We start from the raw sequence: 25,534 nt of genomic DNA on the forward strand, positions 1-25,534 counted from the left end.
GTTCTTTCCACTACCCCTCCCTCCAGCTTGTCCTTCTCACTGATCTCTGGCCCCTTTGGCAGTCCCGTAGGCATGATTGAGTGGTGCAATGGGCTCTTGAAAAATCAAGAACTGAGATAAAGAAAGGGCTTATATACATGCTTTCTCTTCTCCCCCTCCCTCCTGCCAACTCTTGCCTCCAGTGCTATTTGCTTTTTAAAGAAGAAACAAGGCAAACCCACTAAAACAGGAGGGAAAGGAGGCATAACAGTAAACTATCCGGCAGTAGGGTGGTGTTTGGGAGGATAAATCCCTTAGGTTGTACGGGGAGCTTAATCATTCGTTCATCTTACCAGGCAAATTCGTGATACTAAACCCTCCAGCATCAGGCCTAACTCAGAGGTTTCTCAAATTTACTGGGACTTTAATCCATTTTTCATTTCTAATAGTTTTATTTATTTGTCTAGGTTCAGCTATACCCTTCACAATATAAAGGTCACTAAGAATGAAAAAAAGTGTGATTTTTGTCACTTAGCACACAGGTATCTAAGGGAGCCAGCTTATTATCATCAAAAAATAGCTTTCCATTTTCCCATTCACATCCTATATAAGGAAAGACTTTATACAGACCCCATCAACTGACTCTGTGAAATTCCCCTGCAGTTACGTGCTTTGTGTCCCTTGGTTAGATGAACATTGTTTATTCCTAGTTTTATATTTGCAGCTTTGAGCCATAATTTCACCAGTAGAGAAAAATAAATTTTTCCTACATGCTTACAAAAAAGGAGAAACCTATACTCCTATAGCATTCTTAATTTGGCCACACACACACACACACACACACACACACACACACACTTAAAATCAGATAACCTTGAGACACGCCTGGGTGGCTCAGTTGATTCAGTGTCAGACTCTTGATTTCAGCTCAGGTCATGATCTCAGGGTCATGGGATGAAGGCCCACGTTGGGCTCTGCTCTTGGCAGGGAGTCTGCTCAAGGTTCTCTCCCTCTCTTTCTGCCCCTTCCCCTGCTCGTGCTCTCTCTCAAATAAATAAAACTTAAAAAAAAAAAATTAGCTAACAAGGCACCTGGGTGGGTTAGTTGGTTAAGTGTCTGCCTTTGGCTCAAGTCATGATCACAAGAGTCCTGGGATCGAGCCCTGCACTGAGCTCTCTGCTCAGTGCAGAGTTTGCTTTCTCCCTCTCCCATGCTCCTCCTCCTGCTCATGCTCTCTCTCTCTCTCTCTCTCTCTCAAATAAAATAATAATTTCAAAGATTAATAAAATCTTTGAAAAAAATCAGCTAACCTTGAAAATGACAAACTATATTTCTTTACATAGCCTCTCGTGAATTCTTCAAACTGTGAGCAGATATCTTAAGTTCCAGATAGAGGAAGGTGTGGTGGCTGGCACTATGTCTTTAGGCTCCCTCACCTTGTCCTTATGAATTGGGGAAGGGTGGGAAATACAAAGCTAGAGGGAGGTCAACATTAAGCAAAATTGTGCAGAAATATCCTCTTCAATTTAATGAAATGTCCACTCACAATCCAAAAAGCACCTAGCACTGTTCTAAGGATGGAAGTCACAGGGACACACAGAGATGAACTCTTTGTCTGCAGAGGAACTCACTGTTGGCAATGTGCACAAATAAGCCTAAGCAGTTCACTGTGTGCCAGATAGAGGGCATGGCATCAGGAGGGGAGAAGAAATAGGAGAGAGAGGAGGGAGGCTTTATGGAGTGCATGGCATTGAGTTGAGCCTCTAAAGATCCACAGAACGTCTAAAAGCAGCACTACAAAGACAGGAGAGAAGCAAGAAGCAGAGCTCCACAGAGGAGAGGCCAGGAGATGACTGGGCAGGTCCAGGGATGGAACAGTCTTGTATTCTTACTGTGGGGTGATGAAATACAGTTGTCCAGTGAAGGAAGTCTGGACCTGCTGCATCTGACTCCATTCTTGCTTCTGCAGCCTCATCCTTTGTCATTCCACCTGCTTTCGTCCACACCCACTTATGAGTCTTTAGCACGTAGCTCTAGCAGACATTTCATTGCTTTTAGGACATTATGAAAGTGCATCAAATCCAATATGTCTAAAACTAAACCCATTATTTTTCCTCATAAACCCCAACTTTCCTCTTTCTTATCTGATAGTCCTAACCCAGAAATCTGGGAGCCCTTCGAAGGTGTCTTCTGCCCTATATTCCCAAGTCTGAGTAATTCTAGCTCATGACTTTCCTATTTGCTGTGCCCCACTCCCACCACTGTTGTCCTTGTTCACCACTTCTCCCTGCTGTCATTCAGCACACACCTCAGCAGCTGCTTGGGTTCCAGTTCCAGTCTCCCCCAAGTCATTCTGTATACTGCTCACCAGGGGACCGCTCTAACAGAGATATGTTATCCAAGTGATGTGTATAGTTCTCCGAGGCCTACAATTTCAGCATCTTAGCTTTAACAAATAAGATCCCAGCTCCTTCCTGTGTGCTCTGCTTATTCTCTTGGTATGCCACAGTGATACCGAATTATTTGTAGTTCTCTGAACTTTTTATGTCCTTTTGGCTAGAATGCCCTTCATCTGGCAAACTCCCAATTATCTTCCCAGTCTCAGATCAAATGATGGCCCCAAGCACCCCATCAAGGCTTCCCAGAATTTCCCAGGCAGACTTATATAACTAAAACCTTAACTATAACTACGTATGTGAGGTGCTCTACCTATGTTCCCATAATACCTTGCATATACTGCTAGTTTAGTAATTCTGAAGTTTCACAGTTGTTAATCTGTCCGTCTTCCCACTGATGCTAATATCCTTAAGAGTTGGACTTTATATCCTCAGTGACCTCAGTGCAGTGTCTAGTGCATATAGTGGGCGTTCCAAAGTATGTATACACACAGTTGTGTGTTGTGGCCTAAAAGCATAGGCTTTGGAAGAGCAGGTTGTTAGCATCTCTTCCTGACTCTGTGTTCAGTGGTGTCACACTAGTTGCTAAAAATTGGCTGTGGGTGGAGTTTTGTAGACTACAGAAATCAGGAAATATGATAATTCAGCGCCTCCCTCTTTTTCTGTGGAGAGCCAATTGTTAAGTAATTATCAGCACACTTCTCTGTGTGTGTGAGTGTGTGTGTGATGTATAATTTTACATATGTAATAAATGAAAGTATAAGAGTATATGCATGCTTACTTACTTTGGGGCTCAATCAATTCCAACACTATTTTGCTCCATGAAAAATTGTTGCTGATTTATGACGTATCCTTCTCTGATTTTAACTAAAATTTTCTTATCTTTTATTGAATCCCCTTTTAAGCTTATTTTTTTAAAAAAATATTTTATTTTAAGTAATCTCTATACCCAATATGGGGCTCTAACCCACAACCCTGAGATCAAGAGTCACATGCACCACTGACTGAGCCAGCCAAGCATCCCTCTTAAATCCCCTTTCTACTCCAAACTAGCAGCTACCCAGTATGATGGTGACTATGTGAGTAGAAAAGACTTACTTTTATGGAGATTTCCCCCTCCCAGACAGGACATGCTAACTTAGAAATATGGCAGACTCAAATCATAATTTGCTTTTTATACAAAATTCTGTTGGCTTTCCAATAAGCCTTAAAATACCTTCTGTAATGAGAGAGCTCACTGGACAGGATGGGCAGAGAGGCAGTGTAATAGCAACCCAGGGAAGGAGAAACAACATGAGCAGAGGTATAAAAATGAGAATAAATCTGAGTGCCCCTATGTGACTCATTTTCCTAAAACAATTTGTACACATCATCTTTCAAAAAGAATATCCTCAATCTCCTCCGACTAGCTTTTAAAACTCTAACATCTGACCCTCTCATCATTATTTTGGCTTTGTTTATCCATTATTTCTTTAATTCAATAAACATTTATTGAGTGCCAATTTCAAGTCAGGCATTGCGAAAAACCAGCGATAGTCACTATCTTAAGGAACTTTCAGTGAAATGTGAAAGATTGCCATTGAAAACAATTGGAGGGGCACCTGAGTGGCTCAGTTGGTAAAGCATCTGCTTTTGGCTCAGGTCATGATCTTAGAGTCCTGGGATTGAACCCCATGGTCTCCATGCTCAGTGGGGAGTCTGCTTCTCCCTCTCCCTCTGCTCCTCCTCCCATTCATGCGCATGCTCCTTCTCAAATAAAATCTGTAAAAAAACAAAACAAAACACAATTGGAAATGAAAGTTGGGCTGTACAGTGTGTGGAAGAGGCAACAGAGAAGGGCAAATGCTGTAGTTAAAGATAGAAAGCAAGCCCCTAACAGAGTAAGAGTCACTTCTACTCTAGAATGATAAGTGGGCGTTTACCCGGCCAACATGAGAAACAAGAACACCTTCAACCAGCAGAAGTTTGTCATTTATGTAAACCAAGGTTCTCCCAGGTTCTCCCATGCATACCAGGCTCATTTATATCTTGCAACCTTGCTCATGTAACTTTTTTCCCACCTGTAAAGCCCTCCCTACTCTTGACACTTCTATACCTATCTGTGAATCTCAAGTTTCCAACTCAGGCTGCAATTGGGTCAAGAGGTGCCATATATTAGACATGTATTAGAAGGCAGGTAAGCATTAGCTCTAGAATCAGAAAAATATACATCCTAGCTCTTTTACTTTGGATAAGTTATTTTACTTCTTCATACTTCAATTTGTTCATACGCAAAATAGGATGCTAATGAGACCCACTCTCCCATTAGCATTAAGATTGCTGTGAGGAAATGCCTAGTTCATAAAAAGTATTCAGTAATTCTTATTTAATATATTTAAACTATATGCTATATTTAAAGGGCATTTATTCCCTCCTTACTCATGAAATAGCAGAAATGTGGACTGGTCATTATTTCCTGAAGAAGACTAAGTTTAGAGGTTATAATAGAGATAGATCTTCCAAGTTCATCTAACAGCATATCAAATTAGGAGCACCTGGGAGGCTCAGTTGTTTAAGGGACTGACTTGATTTTAGTGCAGATCATGATCTCAGTGTTGTGAAATAGAGCCCCTCATCAGGCTCCTTGCTGGGCATAGAGCCTACTTAAGATTCTCTTTCCTTCTCCCTCTGACCAACCCCCCTTAAAAAAAAGTTTTAAAAAGAGATCAAATTAGCAAATACTTCCTGAGCTCCTACCTTGTGCCCAGAGAGAAATACAAGTGCAATACAAAACTCACACACATAGAAACTAAGTGTCACTGACTTATTGTGTATTCTGTGCTGTTTTATGTGAACTGACTCATTATATTCTCACAACAGTTCTGAGAAGTAGTAACTAATTATAGAAGAGGATTTGAAGGCTTTGGGGGCTGCTAAGTGTTGTGGTCTAGGTTACATAAACAGTTGTGGCAAAGCCAGGATTTGAACCCACACTCCTCTGCTCCAGAGTTTACAGTTCCAACCATAAGGGCAAGAGAAAATCAAATAAAGCTGAGATTGGTAAAGGTTCAAGGAAGTTTCCTGGAGCTGGTAAGATGAAAGGGATCTAGAGGTTTTATGGGGGCTAGTTAAAGAGAAGGAGAGAAGAGAGGTCATCCCAGATAAAGGAGGGAGAAGGGAAGGATGTGATGTATCATCAATAGGAGAAAAAAGCCCAGAATTTAAAAACGCGTGTTCTGTCTGAGGAATAGTGATGAGATTAGCCAGACGTGAGCCAAGGGTTCATGTTAGGGAGACAAGGGAAGTAAATCTGGAGGACATACAGGCTGGGAATGGATCACTGAGACCAGAAATCCTGCGCACCGCCACCAGCTGCGGCCTGCCAGCTTCTCGGGCTTGCCATCCAGTGATGCCAGGGAAGGTGGCACGCGGTACCCGGCAGCTGCATCACCCTTGGAGTTCCCACTGGTGACCTCTGTGTGGCCCTTTGCAGGACTCTAAGCAGTTCCTTCTTTACATGCTACAAATGCCTATTTCAAAGCTCCCAGCTCTCCTTAAGCCATTATACCAGGAATGTTTTGCACGGAAAGTGCTCTGGTGTCAACCTCTCCTTCCTAGGGCTCCTTCCTTGGCACCTGTGTCTCCTCAGCCCTCTGCGCTGTCGACCGGGAGGCCCACCCCTGCCTTGCTGACCTATTACCCAGGCTTCCTGGAGTCCTTCATCACCCTCCTCCAGTTCACCCCACAAAGTGCTGCTAGGATCCTATACAGTGCACATTTGATAACACCGCTAAGACACCTGGAATTGCCAATAACCATATATGTCTTCCAGGTATAAACACCACATTGTTAGCATGGCATCCTGGGGCACCCGGGGTTGCTCCCTGCTTACTCCCTCAAGCCCACCTTCTCCCTGTCCCCCAGCACAAGCACACCCATACCGTTCCACAAGCAGTTTCCTAAACTGGCCCCACTTCATAATGTGTCCACGCCAGGGTACACTCCCCTTACTGCCAGGGTTCTGCAGCCCCTCCTTGGACCTGTCACCTACAACCAAAGCCCACTAGCAGCAGTGGCTGGTGCTTCTCCCTCCCCTGGGCAGTATTCTGTTCTCCCATCTGTACAGCACACCACTTGCTCTAATACTTTGCTCAAATGTCTCTCCCACTAGATCTTGCATCCTACAGTGGTGGCAACATTATCCCATTTGGTTTGTGGTCCATGGTGCCTGCCATGGCACCTAGGGACATACTGATAAATAATAGTAAAGACCGGGTGCAAGGAATGAGGAAGATGAAAGCGTCAAGCATGACTCTAGCAGTTCTTTTCAAGGAGACTGCAAATGGTGGAATTGTTGAGAGAAATGTGGAGGGAAAAATGCCAAAAGCACTGTCAGACATATTCAGTAGAAGAGGATTTGAACATTTAGGTTGTAAGCCTTTGGGATCTAGAACAATCTACATTGTAAGATGAGTGGTCAGGATAAGATACATGCCTTTGGGGCTCATTAAAATAATGGAAAGAAAGTATAATTAGGGTTGAATCTGAAAAGAGGACAGCTGACAAAAACTGAGTTCTGGAGGAATCTTTATAATTAGGAGGCTGGAAGAGGACTGGAGTCTTTGCTAAAGTTAAAAGACCTAGTTTCCCCTCTTGGAACATAGCCAAAGGGCCAAAGACAGAGTTTTAGTTGATGCTTTCCCTCCAGTTGGGAGGGAAAATAAAGAAAGAAGAATGAGCCAAGGAGAGAGAGAAGGTTCAAGGAGACACAAGTTTTGGTTGAAGGAGTAAGTGGATTTATCTAAAACTGAAGTCCTGGCCTTGCCACTAGGGTTGAACACAGCTCTTCAGAACTGCATGCAAGGTGCACGAGAAGAACTTAAGCCACAAATTAAATTCGCTCTGAAAATTGAACAAGGCTAAGTGTGCACACGAAATAGAATGAATAATGCAAAACACCTGACAGCCCTATTCAATTGTAATAAAAATAGATAAAATCATTCTGGAAAAGAAAATACTGTGACCTTTCATAAACAGCACTGGTGACTCTTATCCTGTACCTGTAGGATAGTTCGCCTGAGCATAATCGCAGAGTAATTGCAAGTAGGTAAAGCATCCTGTGCCTCTCTGTTCTGTGCCTTCATTGTTTGAGTTTGAACAGAATTTATGGCTTAGGAGAACTTGGCAGATTTTCTGCAGGCAGCAGCTCTTAGCATAGAGAAGGAGACCCACCATGAGAGTGAGAGAGAACAGAGGCCGGGCAAGTGCAGAGCATCCCATGAATTTTTAAAGATCATTTGTAAAGTCAAGTAACTGGAGCCTCCAGCAACGTGCTGGACGGACACCCTCCCATGCTTCCTCTGATGGGAGTTCAGCTTTGTGACTGATTCTACTTGGCAAACATTTGAAAGATCACGCATGTGGGTGGGAGAGGGCAGGAGAAAAAAATGTGCGCTGATAGATTTTTCTGCTCTACAAGGAAGGATGGGAATAGGCTCCAATTCAGGGTAAATTTACAGAAATAGTAAACTAGAGATTATAAAGTGCTAGGATGGATCTCCAGCTATTTCTCTGTTAATCAATTAAGAGCAATCAAGTCAATACTTTTGTATAAACCAACTCTGTGCACAGTGGAAGTATTATCCTGGTTGAATTATTACAATCCTTTCAATGTGTTATTATAGGAAATGGGAAAATCGTGGAGGTAAGGACAGATTTGCCCCTACTCATCTATGATTTCTTTGAAAACCTACTATGTATCAGGCACTGGGTTATGTACTAGGATACAAACGTGAACAAGTTAGAACTCCTGCTCACAAAAAGTTGACAGTCTAATAGGAAACACAGGAAAGGAAACTGATAATTACAACTGTAAAGGAATAAGTATGATCATCAAAAAAAGCACAGAGTGGTGTACTTTTAGTTCTACTGACCTAGATGGCTTGGCGACAGATGGGCATCAAAAAGGCTTTCTGAAAGAGAATTCCTAAGCTTCACCTTGCAAATTAATAGAAATTTTGTAGGTAAAGAAGGGAATGAAAATGGTTTATGCAGTGGAAACTATACAGGGAAAGGCCAGGGGCCCAGAAAGGAGAACCATCTGTCCGAGAAGTGCACATAGCCCATTAAGACTAGACAACAAAAGCTGAGAATGATGAGACAGGCAGGGATCAGGAAGCAAAGTCTTTAGCTAGGATACTGAGGGATTTGTACAGTATTCTAAGGGCTATGTAAAGTCTCTGGAAGATTGCAAGGTGAGGCATATTTTAATCAGATCTGTGCTTGAGGAAGATCACTGTCTTCATGTAGGCAAAGGACTGGACCAAAGTAAAGGCATTTGTTAGAAAAGGACTGCAACAATAGGGAAAAAATAATCTGGATGATTCTGCAAAGGCTTCACATAATGAAGTCAATGGCAGTAAGACTAGAAAGAGATACATTTGGGATCTAATCAATAGACTTGGTATGAGTAGATGTACAGAAAGGGGGAGAGAAGGGAATCAAAGATAAGTTACTTGAGCCATTGAGAAAGTGGTGTGATGGTTGAGATTCTGCATTCTAGAGTCTTATGCCTCACAACAGAACCAGGGTTGGCCACTATGTGATGTGAGCCAGTTAATTTGACTCATTTTGTGTGTCTATAAAAGGGATGCTAACAATGGACCTATCTTTCAAGGTAATTATTAGGATTTAGTGCTAAAATCCATATAAGGCATCATGCATGGTGCCTGGAACATGGAAACAATAAACACTAGGTACTATTATTATTAATTGGATAGTGTAATTTGCCTGAATGAGGACATTGGTGGAGGAACACATTTCAGAGCAGTGAGCATATTAAGTTCAGCTTTGCCCATGTTGCATTTGAAGTGTCTAGAAAGGGATCCCTGGGTGGCGCAGCGATTTGGCGCCTGTCTTTGGCCCAGGGCGGGCGATCCCGGAGATCTGGGATCGAGTCCCACGTCAGGCTCCCGGTGCATGGAGCCTGCTTCTCCCTCTGCCTATGTCTCTGCCTCTCTCTCTCTCTCTCTCTCTGTGTGACTATCATAAATAAAAAATTAAAAAAAAAATGAAGTGTCTAGAAAATACAAAGGTACAGTTTAAAATACAGATTTAGGGCTTATAAGAAACACCTGGACTGGAGATACAGATTTGGAGCAGTCACTATGCAGATGGTTTGCTGGGGACTCTGGGGTAGACATGGTTATTGGGGGAAGTTTTGTGGAATAGAAAAGAAACCCTGGAGGAGCTAGAATTCTGGGGATAATGAGATGAAGAGCCCATAAAATAGACAAATAAAAGGAATAAATAAAATAAAAAATAAATAAAAGGAATTACCAGAGGGGGGAGAAAGAAAGCCAGGAGAAAGTAGAGTTACAAAAAACAAAGGAGGAGACTTTCCATAGAGGTCAATAGAAAGAGGTAAAGATAACTGAAAAACCATCCAAAACAGGCATTGGCAGCCCTTGTGAGTACAATTCCCATAAAGTGTTAGAGGGACTACGTTAGATTTTATGAAGTTGTGAATGAATGGATTGGAGGGGGCGGGCAGCAGGAAACCGGGCAGAGAGTAAGAGTAGACAACTTTTAACAAATTTGTTTGTGAGATAGAGGGGTAAGTGGGGAGTGTACAGTAATGAAAGGGAGAAAAAAAAGTCAGAATATTTTATTTTATTTTGTTTCCTGCGTAAGACAGGAGAAACCTGAAGCTTTAAAATCCTGATGGAAAGAGCGAGCAGAGTGGGAGGAATTACTTGCAGATACACGAGCCAGACTCACTGTTGATAGGGCTGGGTCCATCCCACAGGAGGCACGAGGGGATACCAGCAAGAGCAAAGGCAAAGCCATGATCTTGGAGAGGAGGCAGGACTTCTTTCCTTACCTATGAGCAGGGATTGCATCTAATTCACCATTCCATTTGCAGCACCTAGCACAGTGTCTGGCATATAGAAGCACCAATGTCAGATAAATGGATAAATGAGTGACTTAAAGAGAATAAATGATATAGAAAAACAGATAAGGATGATCTTGATTGCAGATTATTTTTAGGTTCTGGGGCAGGAGGTGGTTCGCTTTCACAAACTGGTCTCTCTTCTTGGTGAAACAGAATGGAAAATCATGGACTAAAAATGAAAAGACAGTGGCAGAGGGAGGGGGTATGAACAGAGGCACGGCAGTTCATTGTGAGAAGCAGGAGTGGTAGATGATAGGTAGAAGGATGACAGGATTAAGTCATTCATGTTTAGAAACAAGAAACTGGTATAATAGTAAATTACAGGAAAATCTGAATTTCTTAGTGACACCCAAACACTTTGTAGTGGTTCTATTCTGGGATTCATTCCCAATAAATATCTTAAGCATGGATTAGGAAAATCCATCCCTCTGTTTGGGCAACCAAGGCACTGATCCTGAAGGTCTTTATGCGTGTGGTGCCATATGTACATGAGCCATTTCATTGTTCCCTCTTCTGTTACAAAGAATAACCCCCCACACAACCAGTACAATTTACACTTGGTGCTTCATTCCCTTTCATTGAGGCAAGGGTCTTATGATAAAGATAGATAGGATTTGATGCATTACCAAGGGCAGAAATTTCTTCATTTGCCACAAAGTTCCATCTGAAGCCCTGCCTCTAAATCCATAGAAGCCAGGAGCCTCGGTTGTGAATAGGACCAGTTCATGGACCATAACTCTTTCCTCACAATCTTGAGCCAGATCTCTCCTTTATCAGCACCCTCAGCTGATGTGTCTGATGTTCACAGTCTTTTGCCTTCCCCTTAAACATCCCGGCTCTTTCTAACTTATCATTGAAGGACGCCAGAACATACTTAAAAGCAATTAGCCTTTGATAAAAGGAACATAACTCCATTTTGCAGATGGTTCTTGACTTTACTTTGCTACTGACTTTATCTCATAGGAAGAGGGCATTCTGAAGTGCAAACACTCTTAATAAACAGGGGTGGGCGGAATTGAGGGTGCTTGACCCTTCTCGTGCAGAAGCTAGCACACGGAGTTTCTGTGCCTCACTGAGACTCTTGAGATACAAAAGGCAAAAGCCATAGAGGTTCCACAGAATAACCCTTCCTTTATCAGTGACTACATCCCACACGATGTTTGTGTATTCCTGAGAGGAGCTCTCCCAACTCAAGGAGTCCGTGTCGGCCACTCAAAATCCAGTGCAGACCCAAACTTCAGACAGGTGGAAAACCAAGCTAATGAATAGTTTCTGTTACTGGCTCCTTCCCAACTCTGCTCATTTCCTCAGAATAATTAATTAAGAATGGTTATTAAATCAAATCAGGCTTATTGTATTCATCCTAAATATGTTTTTTTAAAGAATTTTATTTATTTGAGAGAGATCATGAGCAAGGGAGAAGGGTAGAAGGAGAAGCAGACTCCCTACTGAGCAGGAGCCCAACTTGGGGTTTGATCCCAGGACCCTGGCATTGACCGGAGCCCAAGGCAAGTGCCCTAAACGTGTTTTGATACAGACAATTATCCATGCATATACCACAAGTAAAAAATACAGTCTTGAATTTATTTTTTTAATCATGAACACTGAGGTCCTAAAAGAAAACTCATGTTCCTATTATGCCCAGTTAGAAGACAGAAAATTCTGGGCTGTGACAGTGTGAATAATCTTCTTAAATAATTTTTAATGATCACTAAGAAATTTTGGTAGCATTAGAGGAAGGTTCTCTAGTTTTTGCAAACCAAAACCTAAATGTAAGCCCACTTTCAGACAATCCTGCTATCTTTCATAAAGAGTGAGAATAAAGCTATTGTAATTAGAAATGTATTTATTCAAGAAGATCACCTTTCTGCCTCAGCTAAATTGACCCAATACGATCTCAGTATTAAGGATAGAGTCAAGTTCTTTAGTAACACTGAGGAATATAAAGAATTCTTCCACAAACAAAATTTATCATAAGGGTGACTTGAACTATGATAATTAGCTATGATAAAATTCACAAAACCATTTTTCCCTACAGAGCAATAGAAACACCTTCACAGAAGTAAACATCTCAGTACATAGTCATGCTAGGGAAATGCTGTGCACGAAAGCCTCTTTAGTGAGCAGAGATTCATTCCCTGTGTACTAACTAGCCAATATTTCATACATATGCCATGCTTACAGTCATCAGAAAGATTTGAATATATCACACCTTAATAATGTATTGTAAATTTGCTATCAACTATTATTTTACTCCAAAGCCCCTGAGGAATAGGACATGTTCCCTCAGTACAGAAGCACATCTCCCACAAATTGTAAAGGGAGGCAATGTCGCCAACTCCCCAGGAGTGTGAAGTGTTTTGAAAAATTTTCCCAAGTGATCCTCAAAATCTCTGCATCCCAGTTTGAGTCACTGTTTAAATATTCTAGCTTAGATTCTTTAGTCAATATCATGCATCAGGTTACTTGTCTGGTCTCCCTCCCACCAGTGTAACCTAACCCAGAAAACAGTATGTCCCACTTACATGGCTGGTAGTCATGTGCTCACCTTCCAGACGGCTAGTATTACTGAGCTCGTACCGTGTGCTAGGTATGGTGCTCAGGGATTTTTGCACATCATCACATTTGTACCTGAACATGGGTATAAGTTATCATCTCAGTTTTAAAGATGAGGAGTCTGAGAGTTAACAGCATTAACCTCAAAGTCATCCAATCAAGAAATGGAAGAACAAGGGATCTAATCCTAGCATCTAATCCAAAGCCTCTGACAGTAACGTTACACTCTGCTCCCTCATGCACTTGCCCACAGTGCTAGTAACTCAGAGATGAGGTACATATCTCATATATATATACATATGACGATTACAGTGATTCGTGTATTGCACAAAATGTGCTGAACACCTGCTTGGGTGTTCCTGGCACCGTTTTAGACCTTTGGAACACAGTAGTGAACAAATGAGACAAAGATCCTTGTCTTGTGGAGCTTACATTTTAAGGAAAATGGGAAAACAGAGAATAGATAAACACAGTATATAAAATACAAGTAGTATATTAGATATTGGAGAAAAATTAAGCAGATGAGGAGGATATGAAATACTGAAATAGGAGGGAGGTGGTTTTAAATAGGGGAGCAGATATATAAAATAAATAGCCCATTTTCAGAGTGCAGTGTTATTTTGATTCTATATGCAGACACCAGCAAATGTCATTTATAAATCAATGCCTGAAACAACAGGATTTTTCCCATTAATGAAATGTTAAAATACCATGCCAGCCTACAGAAGTCATTTAGCTTTTATGCACAGGAAGTATAGCAGTGATAGTATTCAATTATCTTTCATTAACTTTTATAACACTTTTTTCTAGAAGAAAAGGCATTCTACAGTCTAATTCAGAACCGAAACGTTTTTCCTATGGCGGGGATAGAGACCTCTAGGTAGGTCAGAGATTGAGAGAGGTTTGTGACAATGTTCTCTTACTTATATACAGTGCTGGTTCTCTTCATTTTTGTAAGAGAAAATATGACAACATCTACCTAGTTCCATCTGAGAAATAAGAAACAGTTTCCTTTTTTAGGGACAGATAGGACAAGAGACTTCTATCCTTTTGGTGGTAGCCAGAGTGGTTAAAACACAGATGGGGGCAAACTGTCTGGATCAAATCCCAGCATTGCCTACTTGTAAGTATATATGGGTTCTCTCATTTGTAAAATGGAGCTAATGGTATTACCTTCCTCACAATGCTATTGTTGAGATTAAATTAGCTAATATGTAAATGAAACACAGAACAGGATCTGATGCACAGTAAGTGATGAGTGATTTTAATTTGTTAGATTTCAAAATTAGCTTTTCTTTTCTAGCATTTACTATGTTCCAAACACTACATAAGCACTTGATCAACATCATCTCATTTATCCCCACAACTCTGGGAGACAGGTAAAATTTCTTTCACCATTATTACTGAAGAGAAAACTAAGACTCAGAAATAGAAACGGGCCCAAAGTCCAACAGCTGTTAAGTGCTGGAGCAGGGATTCCAGCATAGAGTGGCTTCTGTAAAAGAGGATATTTGACATTGGAAAATTAGGAGAGTCTGATATGAGAACCAAGGGACTGGCTTGCTCTGGGCCAGCAGGACCCACCACCGTCCTCTCCAACTGGCTCCTGTACTGCTTTCTACACCATTCTTGAGTTCATCACCCTAAAAGAGCACACATCTTCTGGGAAAGTAGCTCCTAGGATTATTAAAAGTACCATATTAGCATAATGTTTTTAGGTGACATTTTTTAGAGTGATAATGCTCAAGGTAATTCTGCCATAAGAGAAGTCAAATTTTCCATCAAAACTTTGGCCCAGGGGCTCCTGGGTGGCTCAGCAGCTGAGCATCTGCCTTCGGCTCATGTTGTGATCCTGGCTCACAGGATCGAGTCCTGCATCAGGCTGCCCGCAGGGCTTCTGCTTCTCTCTCTCTGCCTATGTCTCTGCTTCTCTCTCTCTCTCTCTCTCTGTGTGTGTGTGTGTGTCTCTCATGGATAAATAAAATCTTAAAAAATAAAAAAGAACAAAACCAAAACTTTGGCCCACAAGCTGAGAGCCAGCATTATTTGATATTTCTCAGAGGATCTGTTCATATTTAGATGAATAATTTGAAGAAATTAGCCATAAATCACCATAGTAGTTTGAAATAAGTTATATGACATTTATCTGCTTTACCAGAAGTATTAGACTATTCCATTGGTTGGCAAGCTATGGTCATGGGCCAAATCCAGCTCCCCTGCTTGTTTTTCTAGCTAACCTTCACAGCCATGCCTATACATCCATGTGTTGTTTGTGGCTGCTCTCATAGTACAGTGGCAGAGTTGAATAGCTATGACAGAGACTATGGGACCCCTAAAGGCTAAAATACTTACCATTTGGCTCCTTATAGTCAAGGTTTGCTGACCCTTGAACTATTCGTATTTAAAAGTTTATTTGTGGGGCAGCCCCGGTGGCGCAGCGGTTTAGCGCCGCCTGCAGCCCAGGGCATGATCCTGGAGACCCTGGATCGAGTCCCACCTCAGGCTCCCTGCATGGAGCCTGCTTCTCCCTCTGCCTGTGTCTCTCTGCCTGTGTCTCTCTGTCTCTATGAATAAATAAATAAAATCTTTAAAAAAAAAGTTTATTTGTGAAAATATATACTCAGTACAGGTACGTGGTAGGTGTGTGGGAAATAAATTAAAATACATATTAAATCAATATAACGAAAACAAGAATTATCTCAAAATCACCGAAAACAGGAAGGTTCAAGCTTATCGCAGGCAGCCTAAATTAGTAGCTAGTGTATTCCCTAATGTCATCTTGGCTCTTTATCCCCTGAAGAAAATACTTTGCCCATTATATGGGAGAATCCTTGATTTCAATGGGCTCTAAAAATACAAATTTAAGATGCAGAGTGACATCCAGAAAAATGGTTTTCTACAGCTTCATGAGGGACAGAAACCACACATGACTAGATGTGACAGCAGACAGAGAAGAATGACTGTCAGAGTGGGTTTGTATCTTTTAAAGACAAACCCCACTTTGGTATATATTAATACACTATCAATCAACATCAGTAATGGGAAATGACCTCAGCATAAATCATATTGACTTAGCATCTCTTTAGTTCTTCACATTTCCTAAGTTCTTCATAACATTATATCCAACAATTATTTATTTCTACAGAATAACAAGCTGTTTCCCAGAAAATTTTCTTCATCATGATTCCAGTCTGATCTATCATGCCCCATCTTGAGACTGAACCTTTTCACATTGATTTTAATTGTTAACTTTAAAGCATTTTTTTAATGCCAAACCTTGATTCAGGGGCTTGAGATAAAAATATGCAGTACACAGTATTCTTGCCATCAAGATCTTACATATCAGAAAAGAAATCAGACCCAAAATAATAATGGCATTTGTGATTAGGACTGGAAGTACCAAACAACCACATAGGAACTACATGGAAGAAGCAATATGTAGGGTAGCATTAGTGAATGGTCATTCATTCATTCATTTCTTGAATATATAAATACATTCAGCACCTACTAGGTGCCAGATGTTCATGTTGCTCCTTGCATATTGGGTAGGGCAGGGATCCTCAAGAAGCCATCATTCTACAGATGAGAGAGACAAGAAACAAACAGATGATGCAATAGGATTCTCTCAGAATGGGATTGTTAGTACATAGAAATAAGCAGGAAGAAATGAGAGAAAGGAACCTAGGGAAAGATTAGTACTGAAAACTCTCCAGAAAGTTAATATTCTCTTCTCTGGATATCATTCTCTTTATCTTTAAAATGAAAAGAATGCCTACTTCATAAATACTGCAAAGATTAAATAATTCAATAAAGTCCCTGATACTATGTTTAAGATATATTGAACACAGTAAGGAATTATTATTTGCTGTTGTTGTCAGAATCTTCTCTTTCATTTAGTTAAATCCTCCACATTTTCCCAGAGATGATTAAAATGATCTGTTATTTATTTATTATTTTGATCTGTTATTTATTGAAGACAATACTCTATGCGGGCCCTTTACATAAATTATCTCATGTATTCTTTACACTTACTCCTATTTCACAATGAGTATACTGAGGCTTATAGGCATGAGATATCTTGCCCAATTTTATACACCTAGAAAGACACAGAACTAGAATTAGAATCCAGCCTGTTCCCTCAACCACTATGCTAATACTATCTGGACAATACCATTAAAAAGAAACTAATGACTTAATAATCTATGGTAAGGGGCACCTGCATGGCTCAGTTGGTTAAGCATTTGCCTTTAGCTCAGATGATGATCCCAAGGTCCTGGGATTGAGCCCTGCATCGGGCTCCTGCTCAGTGGGGAGCTTGCTTCTCCCTCTCCTTCTGCTGCTTCCCTTGCTCGTAGACTCTCTCAAATAAATAAATAAAATCTTTTAAAAATTAAATAAATAGAAATAATCTATGGTAAAAGCTTGGACTTCATAGCACAAGCCCAGCATGCTGCAGTTTGCATCGTACACCTTGTAGACTCATACAGATTTTTAGTCAAACGGGTAAAAGCAGATAAATGCAAAGTAGCTCCATTCAATCTGTTAGGTGAACAAGGGGTGATAAAGCTAGCACCTCTTTACCAAGGAAGCAGATTTCAAGACATGGTAGGGAATATAATAGCACCTTGTATTAGAAAGGTGTATAATTTGTTTCAATGTGTTTTCACATCCTCTTTGCAATTAATCCTCAAACATATTATATTCTCATATTAACTGAGACATCAAGGCTCAGAAAGCTTTGAGTGGTGATGATTGGCAAAGCTGACATTTCAAACCAAGTCTTCTGATTTTGAGTCCCATGGTTAGCCCATGAGAGAACTAAAAATCAGTAAAAAGTGCTGAATTTATGACTTGCTGAAGGAAAGAAACTTATTTTCCCTATTTGGCTGTTTCTGTGAGTTCTTTTGGGACAGCTAGAAAAGTTACTCTGTAACTCCAGATAGGCCCAATCATGGTAGAGCTGGTCTCTTCTGAGAGAAACCCAGGTAGAGAAGGAGTTAGCTGCCTTCCAGCTGCTCTTAGCACTGTGATAAGGCACTTTGTCCAAGATCTTTAGGAGCAAGACCACTAAATGCCCATTAAAACTTTGGCAGCCTTGAGAGGTTCACTTCTATTTAGAGATTACCTCTCTTCCCCTCCATCATTCAGAGTTTACATTTTAAAACATTCTCATTGATTTCTCATCCCCTGCTGGGTGAGCTGAGGGATTGTTTGTCTGTATCACTGTCTACGTTGTTATCCTCACCAGGCTTTAGGGCCAGAGAAGCACAGGGGAGAGATGAGATTGGGAAATATCTCCCTCAGAAAGAATCAATATCTTCGTAGAAGTGTTAGAGCCAGCAACTGGTTGCCCAGCTCATAGCCAGCCAAGATCCCTCATTCAGAATTTCTAAGGACTGGGACCAAAGAGAAAAATGATCAGGAGAAGTAAACACATCCTAGAGAGCGAAGGTAAGAAAACCAACATAAGATGATAAGGCAGTCTTTTCCACATGCTTACTCATTCACCAGTAATTTACCTGGAAGAGAGAGCATTTAGGAAAGGCTAAGTAGCACACTCAACCCCAGACACACTGTAGCATTGTTCCAGGATGGCTCTTGAAAGAATTTAGTGACATTTTATTTTCTACAGATGTTATTATAATTTAAATCCCAATTCTCCTTCCCAGCATGTTTCCAAATATCGGCCTCCTGTGAACAAGAAAACATCAAAGCAACAGAAGGGAAGCCATCCTTTCCTTTCCTACTTCTATCAGACTGTAACCAACCCTGAAACCTCCACACTACAATAGTTGCTAATGTTGCGGGAAGTTTTGTGGAGAATCCTCCAAAACTACATTTTGCCTAGCGCCAGGCTGTTTTCTACTGTTACCAGGATAGCCCACAAAACAGAAAACTTTCAAAAAACATGTTCCCTCAGAACCTAGTGGAGGGAATGGGATAGCTCTGTTAGGTCCTGAGCATAAACTCTTGGGTAGAACTAGGAATTCATTTTTTAAGTTCTCTGTTCCATCCACTCAGTCTTCACCACTTCCAAACTTTCATCCTACCTTTTGTTTTTCAGTTTTGCAAACTTCAAAAAAATTTTTTTTTGCGCACAATTCAAGGTAAGTGTAGAGAAGAGCATAGGGAGACTTTGCAGTGAAATATACTTGCTCTTAAAGTGTGGCTTTTATTCATAAGCATGTGACTCGGCATCAGTCTTATCCTCTATAAAATGCAGATATATTAGGGCTGATATGAAGAAAATACCAAGCACACTGCCCAGCACATAGTAGGCATTGCATATATCTGAATGTTCCTACTCCCTTCCATCCACTAATTCCTACTGCTAGATTAGAATGCCGTCCATTTTCATCCCTATTTCCTCATTCTAGACTGAAACATGTTAAGAAATACTGCACAGTCATCCTCTAACAGACTCAGAGATTCTGAGATTCTCAGAAAGTGAGACTGACAGCCGCTCAGGGTCTCTCTTATCCTGAAAGGTTTTGGTATGATTTAGCCCTGAATTCTAGTTCCACTAATAGCTCAGTGTCCATCATGTTTTCCACTCTCCACTCTTTGTACCTTTCCCTAACTTTGCTCTTGAAAGAAAGTATGGGCTTTGAGGGTTCATTCCTACAATCAGACTTGGGTGCAGAGCTCTCTCTGTTTCCCATGAGGGTCCTCATACTTGGTATTTGGTGATGCTTAGTAAAGCATCTGGGGGTGTCATGGAGGAAGGGTCACATGGTGTTCTACATGGAAATATGTCCTGTGTAATTCCACCTCTCAACTGTCCTCGTATATCTGACCAAGGGCAGTGCCAGCTCATGACCATACTGGCACATGCAGCCCCCATCCTAGTATATAGAGCCCACTTGCTTTTCCCCACAAATGCCTCACTCAGAAAACAGCTCTGCTTGACAAGTCTGCTTTCTCAGCACCCTTACAATTGTGGAGACTTTTTTTTTCTATTTCAGATATACTACTCTTATAAATTCATACTTAAAAATATTGTATCACTATTTATTTCCCTAATTCCTACTTCTCCCTTAATCTCTACTTCTTCCTCAAGCTTCACTGAATACAACCAAAATTTCTCTACTATGAATCTCTGCTACTATTTTCATGGACATTTTAAAATCAGAATAGAGTCCAGAAAGTACTCTGTAATTCTAGCCAGAATGGCTCAAAGTTCTTAATGGAATACTTAGATATAGTACTTGACAGGTGGAGTCAAGAACCCATGCATTAGCATCACGAGATGGCTTCTTGCCAACAAATCTTTAAGTAATCCATAAGCAGGATTTGACAGTCCATGATCTCTCCACCATGAATCACCACTCAGACCTTATTCACTTTTATTGTATTTTAACTGACTTTGAGTTGATTCCAAACCCTTTGGTGCCTCCATCATTCAATTTTTTAAAATCCTACCAATGATCTCATTCCATAGTACAAAAAACCTCACGTTGATTATAACCGTCTTTTAAAAATTGTCAGACTCTAAGTCAAAACAAGGCAGAACACTGGAAGAAGAAAATCCCAGAGCTCCCAATCAGTGTAGAAGCTTACCTAAATTCAGACCTACATAATTGTCTCTTCAAGTTTATTCTTCAACTGGCTCAATTAATGTAACAAAATGCAAAGGGTCATTGATCACTTTGCTGAAGGCCATCTGAGAGCAAAATATTCCCAGTGACAGAACACTTTGTTAAAATGCAGCAGTGCAGGAGAACATGGACAGGATCCAAACACAGAACATATTGTTACTCTTTAAAGAATGGCTTTAGAATATTAAAGCTAACTGTTTTGTATTCATTAACCAAGAGAATGTTTCCAGAAGGAAGTACACTTTTGAAATTGGGAATATTCCAGCCAGAAGTACAAGAACTAGAACACTTACTAATTTAAAGAGTCCTAAACCTACATATACCTCCACAATTATATTTTACATTTGTGAAAAACAAATATTTATTCAGTAATAATTCAGCTGCGCATTGAGCACTTGTTATGTGGGAAGCATATTTACTAAGGACTTCTCCCAACCTTTTGTAATGTTAGAGAGCCAATATAAGTTTATTGATTTACTGTGATCATGAAACCAAAAACAGAACTTTGGTGTTATAGAATGTGGGATCCAAAACAAGTAAAGAGCCTATGATCCACAAATTAGTTACCTGCTATGACAGTCTGGAAGATCTTTCATTGTAAAAATGGTAAAGAGAAAAAAAAAATGGCAAAGAGCCTTCCAACACAAGTTACTGATATGGTTATCATCTCCCATTACATAGCTTTGCCCTTTTAGTTTTAAGAAAGCTTTTCCACAGTATTTAAGGTTGCCCTGAAATCTTTATCTTCTACCACTGAATTTCAGCTAAATATTTGAGTGGACCCTGGTACCTGTTATAAAATAATTTTTATTTCAGCATTCCTCTTAAAACGTCTATAGATTCCATCTTTAAATTGACAGTACTCCTTAAAGGGGAGTCAGTTATTTGCTTTCTTCCCAAGGTAATGCTCCAACACATCTCTATGATTCAATTTCTTCAATAATATTTCAGTAAGAATGCCCTTAAAGGGAAAATAATAAAAGGTTAGGAAGCCAGGGTTCTGGATCTAGAGATACACCGTGTTCTTAATTTGCTACAGGAAGTTAAAATGAATTCTAGTAATTTCTTCAGCATTTCAGGAAGCTACATCATCCCTGTGAACACAGCAATTAAGGTAATTACTGACAATCACTGCTATCAGCATTGACTCTGTTCCTATAGTCTATCAGCACTTGAGGAATAGTGTGCTCCAGGTACTATCTCCCTTTACCTGGCCTTACCTTCCCCAAATAACAAAACCCAATTATGTGGAAATAATCACAAACATGTCTGAATATTGTGTTACCATTAATAACATATAAGTTAGATTTTCTTAGAATGTTGGAAATGGAGAAACTTTGGGGAGGAATACAGATTGTACATTTACTGACTCTGGGAAATGAGGTTCAGACATTAAGTCATGTGATCCACCCAGAGAGGGATTGTGAAACCAAGATGTTACAAGCCAATTCCAACTCTTTCTTCCATATCCACCACACTTTGCCACTCACGGGCATACAGTGGTATGCCGCAGCCTGTCTCTCTCAAGGAAGAATGTCTAGATAATAGCAAGACCTGTGACCATGCACAGAACCTTTTCTGAATCATACACAAAATCAAAAGTCAGAATTTTTCTCTGAATCATTACAAGAATTCCAACTAAAACTTCCAGAGAATTGAGGTATCAACCAACTGCTTATGACTTCCCAGACAGACTAATAAACTAATCTCTGATAATTAATCAAAATGTCCCCAAAAACCAGGTAACCAGATTCTCACGAATGACATGCTACTAATTGGACTGTGGCCCCAAAAATAGAAGTTCCCATTTTATTTTTTATTCTATTTTATTACCTCTGCATTTTAAGTTTTATTGTTTACTTTTTTTCCCCTGAATGAATGAGCCCTATCTGCCTTTCTTCTCCCTAATCAGTACTTTATAAATGTAGCATTGTGATGAGGGGCAAAAAACATGCATAATCCCAGGGCTACCAATGATTCCTGCCGAAAAATATTACCCCTTCCAAATATTTCATAAACATTATTTACAACAATTAGAAGTCTTCAACTTGGTATATATGTTGACTTCTGTAACTATCTAGAAAGAAAACTAGATGTAATATCAAAAGACCTTAATCCAATAACTAACATTGCTGTTTGTATTTATATATGTAAATTGTATGACCTTGTTTCTCTGCTTCTCTGAAATCAGTTTCCATCCCTCATCAATGAAATGGGAACTATAACACTATAGTTATAGTGTTATATATAACTATTGTCCTATAGGTCACATAGGGATATAAACACAAAATGGCTTGCTGACCATGAAAGTACTTGGTTAATTCCAAGGAATTAAACAATTAGCTGCCACTAGGACTCCACTCAGGATTCAGGGAATTGACAAGAAAGGTAGAATTTTCCCCTGCATTATCTAGATATCTTAGATTAAGTGTGGCTGAGAAAAAAGAGAATATATTATACAAGTGTTTTTGTATGTATGATTGAGAAGAGGCCAACCTTACCACTTGTGCACCCCCATACTATTCCCTATTCAGTTATCTTTCTTTCAATTATCTCTCTTTCTCTCTCTCTCTCTCTCTCTCGGATCACAAATTTCCCCCTCTCTGTGGCACTGTTCCCCAAGCAAACAAAGATATAATATCTTCCATTAAAAAAAAAAATAAATTGACTCTGCATCTCCCTCTGGCAACCCTTCTATTTTGCCATCCTTTTTCCAGCAAAAGTCCTAAAAATATATGTTTACAGTCACTATCCACTTCTTCCACCTTCTCTTGAACCCACTCCAAATAAGCTAGCCTGATAAATGAAAGTTTTTATTAGTATAAATGAATAATACATTTCTCCAAAAATATCCATTTCTTCTTGTGTTTTTCTGTCTTGCAGTTTTCCAGTTTCCAAGAGCAGCCTAAGACTATGTCCCAAGTGTTTTAGATTTGTCTTTATTCTGTATCTTTTTTGAGTCCTAATATGTCTAACCAATTCGTATTTTTCACTAGGTATTATATTAATAATTATCTCTAGGAATTGTTTCAATGATTAAATGTTTAATATTCCCAAATGGTTTATAACTTAAAAAGCAATATACAACCCAGGTATACACCCAACTTTTTAAGTTTATAACTTAAAAAGCAATATACAACCCAGGTATACACCAAAGAAAACATATAACCACATAAAAACTTTTACATAGATGTTCATAGTAGTAGTATTCATTACAGACAAAAAGTGCAAACTGCCCTCATGAATAGGCAAATAAAATGTGGCATATTCACAGGGTGGAATATTTTTCAACAATAAAAAGAAATGAAGTACTGATACATACCCCAATATGGATATACCTTAAAACATTATGTTAAGTGAAAAAAGCCAGTCATACCACATAAGACTAATTTCGTTCGTATGAGATGTTTAAGATAGGCAAACCTATGGAGTCATAAGTTTATTAGTGGTTGCATAGGGCAACAGAGGGCTGGGGAAGGTGAGAGTGACTTCTAATGTGTATAAGGTGTCTTTCAGGATGATGAAGATGTTCTAAAATTTGAGTGTAGTAATGGTTATACAACTCTATGAATATACTAAACACTCTTGAGTTGTACACTTCAAGTGAGTGAATTTAATTTATGTAAATTATATCTCAATAAAGCAATATATGAGGTTAGCATTAGTCATAAGTCAAGTTGATAACATGCACCCTTGATATATTGTGTTGAGAATGGCAGTTCACCTTGTGGCCTTCCTCCCCCAAATCCATAACTTCATTCTAAGCATGAGAAAAACAGCAGCCAAACTCAAATTGATAGATATTCTATAAAACACCTAACTGGTACTCCTCAAAACTATCAAGGCCATCAAAATTATGGCATTGGTTTGTTAATTGTGACAAATTCACCACACCCATATAAGGTGTTGAAAATAGAGGACTTTGGTATAAAGTATATGGAAACTCCATTATATTTGCAACTTTCCCATATATCTAACACTTTTTTTAAAAAAAAGCAATATACAAACCTTAGTTATTAGTTTTAGAACTTGTAGTAAAAGTCATAGTACTAGCAGTAGAGATAGTAGTTAATAATACAAGGATCCTTGCAGGTTGAAATAGAGAACCTAATTAGCCTGGTGTTTCACCTGGAGCACATATATGCACAGTTGAACTAGTGGCCCCTGAAGGAACCATAATCTCAACTTTAACAATCAGAAGATAGAAATCTATCCAGTTCACATTAAAAAAAGAAATGAAGAAAAATTGCTAGTAGGGTCTTTATCTGGAGGTTTTAAAATGATTACAAAAGGATGTATTGAGAAGGACTGAATCCAAATCATGCTCTTTGATGATCTGATCCTGGGCAATCTTGGATATTAACCTCATCCCCCCTATTGTTCTAGCTCCTGTGCTTTGTTTGTCTTTAGGAGTAGGGTCAGCTCTATGTAAAACTTCAAGGTTTGTTTTCTCTGTCCTGCATCTCCCTTGATCCTGCAGGAAAGCTGTGTGGTGGGAAGGGCAAAACCTTGGATCCAGGCTGACTTGGATTCCAATCCTGGCTCTGAGACTCTACCACTTCTGCCAAAGTACTTACCAGCATCTACGCTTCATTTTCTGATTTGCAAAATGAAAGATGCAATACCTATTTTGGAGGATTTTCAGCCTTTTAAATGTGATAACATATGTAAAGCAGCTAGTTGAGTGTCTGGCACATAGTAGACATTCCATAACCATTGGCTTATTTTAAAGACATTTTATCCTTTTCAGACTATTATGTTACCTCATTTGATTTAGGGGAGCAATATTGGCTCCATTTTACAGATGATGTATAAGGTTAAGATCATTTCTCAGCATCACATATAAGGTAAGTAAAGACAGGATTAGACCCTATGTCTCCTAACACTTGCCACAGACATTTTTGGAGGCCTGTGTCACATTCTCTTAGCTGGACTCTGATTTCAGCCATTGTGATAGTGGATGGTTCCTGCTTGCAGAGAACATCCTGCTTCCAGTATCCACTGTCCCCAGTCTATCTTCTCTGCCTCAAAGTCTCTAAAGCCCCCATGAGTTTCCATGCAGGAGAATCCTG

General features: G+C 39.8%; 1 protein-coding gene across 2 annotated transcripts in view; it reads left to right on the plus strand.

Moving 5' to 3' along the window:
• TRHR (thyrotropin releasing hormone receptor) overlaps positions 1-25,534 on the plus strand; it is a 39,734-nt gene that overhangs the window by 6,454 nt on the left and 7,746 nt on the right. The window lies entirely within an intron of this gene.

This window comes from Canis lupus, chromosome 13 (assembly GCF_011100685.1).
Source record: "Canis lupus familiaris isolate Mischka breed German Shepherd chromosome 13, alternate assembly UU_Cfam_GSD_1.0, whole genome shotgun sequence".
Classification (NCBI taxonomy): domain Eukaryota; kingdom Metazoa; phylum Chordata; class Mammalia; order Carnivora; family Canidae; genus Canis; species Canis lupus.